This window comes from Lolium perenne, chromosome 2, assembly GCF_019359855.2.
Source record: "Lolium perenne isolate Kyuss_39 chromosome 2, Kyuss_2.0, whole genome shotgun sequence".
Lineage (NCBI taxonomy): Eukaryota > Viridiplantae > Streptophyta > Magnoliopsida > Poales > Poaceae > Lolium > Lolium perenne.
The window spans coordinates 323,735,960-323,742,359 of NC_067245.2; positions in this window are offsets into that span (position 1 = coordinate 323,735,960).

A 6,400-nucleotide genomic window follows, 5' to 3' on the forward strand; every position below is an offset into this window, starting at 1 on the left:
GGCTTGCCGGTGTTTCTCCCCCTCATGTCCTCCGCTTCATCATCCATGGTGATAAGTGCCTCCTTCTTGCACTTTGGCTCGTTGTCCCGCAACTTCCATTTAGGAAGATGTTGAAGGATGGAAAAGCAATGTTCAAATTGAAATTCCTTGTTCTTTGAGCCGGCCATGTCCTTGTACCTACCTTGAGCATACTTGGGCTGCACAACAATAGTATGAGGAGATGTTTCCACATCATGAACACATCATCAACACAAGGAAAACTTACGTAGTCCTCCGGCACGCATCCACTAGGAGGGTTGTCGGCCACTTGATCCATGGCAGCACTCCAACGAGAACAAGCCGGCTTGATGATGTTCCATCGGCCTTCAAGGGAGCGGTAGGATCTGTCCGCCATGCTCTTCGTGCGAGGCTTCAGCTGGTGGTATTGATCCTCAATGCGCTGCCAATAGCGCTTGCCGCCTTGGTCCACTCCGGTGCACGCATCCATCCCCACCTTGCTCCAAGCACGGACCAAGATGACGTCCTCGATCTCGCTGTAGTTCGCCGTGCGTGGCTTCGGCGTCGACGAAGAACCGGCGGCAGCCGGATCAACCTCAACCACCTCCTCGTCACCCTCATCCTCCTCCTCATCATCAAAGTCTTCAACATTGCACTCCCCATCGAATGCACCGATACCGGCGTCCAAATTCACCGCGGAATCGTTGAGCATGTCCAAGTACGATGTTGTGGACTCAACATCGAACACCTTGTCTATGTCGATGGTGGTTGGCGGCGGCGCGGGCACCGCTACGGCCGGAACGGACGGAGGAGGGGTCGTGACCTTGGAGGCCAAAGAAGGCGCGAGGCCGATGCGGCTGATTGCCTTGGTCCGCACCTTGGCCGGCGCCACGCCCCTCGGCCCGGCGGCCTTGGTCTTCACCCGGCCCGTCTTCTTGGCAGCCGGCGGCGCTTCGCCCGGTGAATCGGCGGCCGCCGCCGGTGCTTCGAAGAATTGCTTCGGGATCCTCTTCCTCTTCGACGGGATGGTGGAGGCGATCATGGCGGACACGACGCCGGCGGCCGGCGGACCTCCGACGGGGACATCAACCACCGCGCCCGAAGGAGGTGTACCGCCGGCGGTAGGCGGCTCTTGCGGACGGTCCATGGCGGCCGGATCCGGCCGGGAATGGCGCGGGGGAGGAGATCGGGCGGCGGCGGCGGCAGTTGGCTTCAGCGAAATGCTTCCCGCGCTGTGGAGTGGACGATAGTGGTTTCGCCCACTATCCCCGCTCCCACCCCGCACAAGTAGGGGGCGAGGACCCGCCCCGTACTCGAAAACAGCAAAAAACGATTCGGGGGCCGTTTTTACGGGGCGTGCTAGACGGCCGGGTAGAGCCGAAACCCTCAAACCGGCGGTTATTATACGGGTTTGCCCCTTTTACGGGGTCTGTTAGACCTGCTCTTAGAACTGATCTTTCTAAGCATATATTTCCCGGTTCAATATAAACCGATGGTCTCTTAGAAAAAGAAAATCTCTGAGACCATCGGTTTAGTCTGAATCGAAGGTATCAATATTTTTTCAATGTTATTGTAGGAGAAATGTTTTCTTCAGTTATTTTTTTTTTGTCTTAATTGACTTATTATTCTCAATTTATCTTTCTCTTAGTTGAAAACGCAAGAAAATTAGTAGACCTTTTATTCTTGGTTAATTTAACTATCTCTATTTGAAAACATGAAAAGATAGTAAATATGGAAAACAAGAAGCTTGGAGAGTTAGCAGTGCGAAAGATAGTTTTAGCAAGCATGGGTGGCAACATAGTCTACGGATTGAGCCATCTTCACCATTGGAGTTTTCCATTGATCGCTTTGACATATACTTTGCCCTATGAGATTTCATCCCTACATCTTTTTCTTCATATCTTCTTTATTTTTAACCGATGTGTGAATCTGACTTGTGCAGAGGCAAGGTGTTACTCTATAAAAAAGTTTCACTATGTTTCCCATTTTGAGGACTGGTGACAAAGCAAATTGATATTAGCTTTTGTTGCTTGCCGGAAAAAATTGATCGGGTAGAGCCGAGGAGAAGAAGATACAAAGGAGATAGAGCGAGAGGACGATTCCACAGAAAACCACTAATTGACATATCATACATTTTACAAGTTCATACTACTAGTAACCGGTTTCCTTTTTTTGCGTATTGAACTGGATTGTTCTTATCTACAATCGTGTACTAGGATATTTGTTAGATTTGTACCCTCCTAGGATATTAGAAAATATATATAATAATATACACAAACACCTAATAAGCTATTGGCCCAGAATTTTCCATAGCTTAATATTATTGTGTCATCTTTGCATGTTTTGCGTAATATAATTTAGTTCCGTAAAAAATGTTTAAAGCAATATTGTATTCTTTCTTCACGGCAAAATATAATTCCACTTTAGCACAATGTATCCATTTCAATTATGTTAACAACATAAAATAGTATATAAGCTAAAGTTGAATCAATGAAAATAACACTATCTGATTTAGTGCCACATTGATTTACATACAAGTAATTAAAGTTTGCTATAAATAGTTGATTGACATTAGTATTTTACTAAATCTAAACTGAAGAAATAATACCCTTATACTCCCTCCGTTCCTTTATATAGTGCCTATAGATTTTCGGCATTTGTTTCAGAATATAAGGTTGTAGCTTAGTTTTTTTTCAATTACCCCTCCCCGTTCTGCTCCCAAATCGTCCAGCTTCCAAAAATTGTTATGGTAAGTTGGAAAGATATGGATTTACCAAATTTTACGTTGATCTCAAATCGTTCAGCAAGAGGTCTTGTGTAAAAAATACTCTTGCGCTAATTTCCGTGCCAAAAAACAATAGGCACTATAGAATGGAACAGAGGGAGTATATAAATAGATTCCAAGTCTACTTTTAGTTTACATTGTGAAGAAAGAGATGGGTAAATTGGGAACATGATCAGATCACATATGTTGAACGGAACTCGGAGTGCTCAACAAAACATTAATTTTGTGCATACCACATCATATATACTCCACATCTTTGTGAATAGCCACGAACAAATCGGAAGTGTGTTTTTTTTTTGCTCAAATGGATGAGTAACACAACCACAATTGCATAAACATTACTTAATCTGGTCAATTAATTCGGCCATTGTCGATGTCATCCTGATCACAAAGATGCGTATTTTACAACCTCGTTTTCGGGATCTTGCTGGAAAGTTCGCCTGGATGCGTTGCTGATCTTGATTAGTTGTCGATTTAATTAGCACGCATGGCCCTTCCATGGTTAGTTAATTAGACACAAAACTCCATGATCAGAAATTGCCATCGGCGTGCGTTGAGTGTTGACCAGTATATGGCCGGAACCAAATCAGCTTTCACGTGCAATTAAAAATCCGACATATTTGTAAGTTGTAACATGAAAGAAAATGATGAGCGAGAGAGGCGCGCGTATGCGTGTGTCCGGGAAGTCGGAGGCGTGGGTACACGTCTAGCCAGCATGCGAGCACGGTCACGAGATCAACCACCATTGTTTAAGCGCAGCTTGCGATCGAGCTTATGATTAAGCTAGCAACCAATCATTCGTGCGGCCTCGGTTCGGGCTGCAGCCGTACGTCGCCATCGATCGCTCTAAACGTTGGTCGGTAGAACACTTCCTTTTTTATATTTTCGTGATAGTTTATGGTGCATATATAGCATCTGAATTCATTGTTGTTGGCGCTGATGTTTTGTCATTTCTACGGATCATTAGCGCTGCCTGCCTTGAAGAACATTTTTGGACAAGCTCCGTTTAGTTTGAATAGTACACAAACCCAAGTTGCAGCCAAGCACGCACGAACGCATGCAGACGAGGCCGTGCCTGCACATTTCTTCTCCGATGAGCTCATGAGCACCATGAACTGCTGCCCGGCCGTACGTCGATATGCAGTACTACTTCCTCCATTTTATAATTCTTGTCGCTAATTAACTTAGATTTATATCTAGATATAGGAGTATATTTTATTTTATGCATAGATAAATCTTAAATAACAAAATGTGTACGCTGAACTGTATCAGCAATCATCGCTTTATTGATCATCGATCATACTATCATAGTGTATTCACTGCGCTCACGGGCGGAATCGAGCTGAGAATTGGAAGGCTGTGAAGTCAAACGGTAGCAATGTGTTGACGTCGATGCTTTCGCCGAAAGTGCCATTTCTATAACGAGTTTCGCACTCCTGGTACTGGTTGAGTGGTCGATCGTAGCTAGTAGTCTTCTGGCAACGCACTCAACTTGAGTTTACACGGGATGAATCTCAATCGGTTTGAACGAATGAATCGTGGCGGCCACGCCTGTTCGCCGCTCACTCCACCATAACGCGCGCCGGGATCGATTCTTGACCCACCAGATATGCCATAGTTGCACTCACACATTCACTTGCACTGTAGTACGAGTGTGCGGTCATTTCTGGCCAGATGCATGGAATAGTTCAAATTTTGATTTCATTCCCAGACGAACCTAAAACAAGTAAATATTAATCATTTGGAACGAAAAACATATGTACTCCCACCATCTGTTGTCTTCACCCCGTTTTGCCTCATTGGCTTTGAGACTCTGACACATAAGTTTTTTACTCGGCCGAGAATTTTAGAAACTACCGGAAACCGAAAGTTCTGTTGCCCCCGAGAAATGCAAATACCGATAATTTTTTTTACGTAAATTTGAATTTAAACTCTAGTTTTGGTCAAATAAATGACATGTGATGTGTTATCTAGAAAGCTTTCTTATTCGGTGTGGTGGCTAGGTTCCAAGACAACTTCGGAAAGGTGGTGAGTCATACATCGCAGCAAAATATACTTTTTTGGGGGTCAAAATTAGTGAAGTTTTGACTTTCACCAAAACTAATATATACCGTATTAAAATACACATCACGATATTTCGTTGGAATCAACAGAGTGGTAAATTATCAGTGAATTCTACGTCCAAGGCTTTAATATATCCAATCTGATGTGCCAGTTGATAATAATTAAAAAAATAGAGGATGACGATTCCACTTAAAACCAATGTCTTTGTGTGGTACCTTCTTCGTCGAGGAGTAATTCTTAGTAAGAATAGCCTTGCAAAACACAATTAGCACCGAAGTAAAAAACTTGTTTCTTTTGTCACAATGACTAAAGCATTCAACACTTATTCTTCCGGTGCAAGTTTACGAGATCTATTTGGCCAGCCATCCAGATAGATTCTACGTTATATCGACCAGAGTGCCGCGAATATTCGGTCACTGGCTCAATGGTGTCTATCCTATTGTGGTGGGAACGATTGTTGTTGTTTGGTCGTTGTGGCTGTGTAGAAATGATAAAGTTTTTTAATAAAAAAAATTATGTTATGCAGGTCAGTGCACAACTACATTCCATTTGTGGTCGTCTCTACATCGTGTGGGGAATCGGGACCTATTTACGGAGGTGTTCACATGCTTGGAGGATACGGCGAGAAATATTTTTTCCAACATGGATGTAAGTGTGATCTACGAATTGGTTCTCCTTCGCCTTAGTCGCTCTTTTAGTCTATGTGTTTTCTCGACCGTCAGTTTGTTTCATGGTTGTAGCTTATTGATTATTGTGGCCATGTATATCTTATCTATACAAAGTACTTAAAACTTTGAAGTAATAAAATGATCATTATTGGAAAACAATTTAGCATCCTGAACTGGAACTAAAAACACAAGGCTAACACCATGCACTACAGCCCATACCGCATCTATGCTGAAATATTGTATGCAATAGCTTTTTAAAATGTCAAACCAAGTAAACTTTAATAAATTTTATAACTGTTTTATTAAATCAATACCACGAGAAACATCACAAAGTGTATTTTAATATGCTACACATTAAATATCGTAAATATTGATGGTTTTATCAATAAAATTTGGTCAAAGTTGAGAATTAATCAACCTGTAGTTGGATGGTTAGGAGGGCAGTAGCACCTCCGAGCCCAATAGGATCCAAATCCCAGATTTAACACTTTGTGTCTAATAAAGATGGAATATTATTCAGTGGGAGGTGATGTCCCGTCGATAGCGATACACTTGTGGTGACTTCGTGAATCTTAAGATCCGCTGGATCAGTTTCTTGGATGCAGTCTCTCGAAGGTGTTCATAGGGGTAGAGTGTGCGTACGTGCATTTATAGGGGGAGTGTATATACGTATGTGTGAGCATCTTCTGTGTTTCATAATTTTTTTTTGGCTAAAGTTAGTGCAATCTGTGTTTCGTGTGAATATAGGGCGCGTTTGGTAGCCTACATTAGATTCTTGCACCACTAGCGCATCGAGATGGGCCTCACTGCACGTCGCGAACGGGCCATGGGCCATGAAAGACAGGTCGTTTGGTAGCATGTGCGGCCTTTTGCGCGCCGGAGAAGG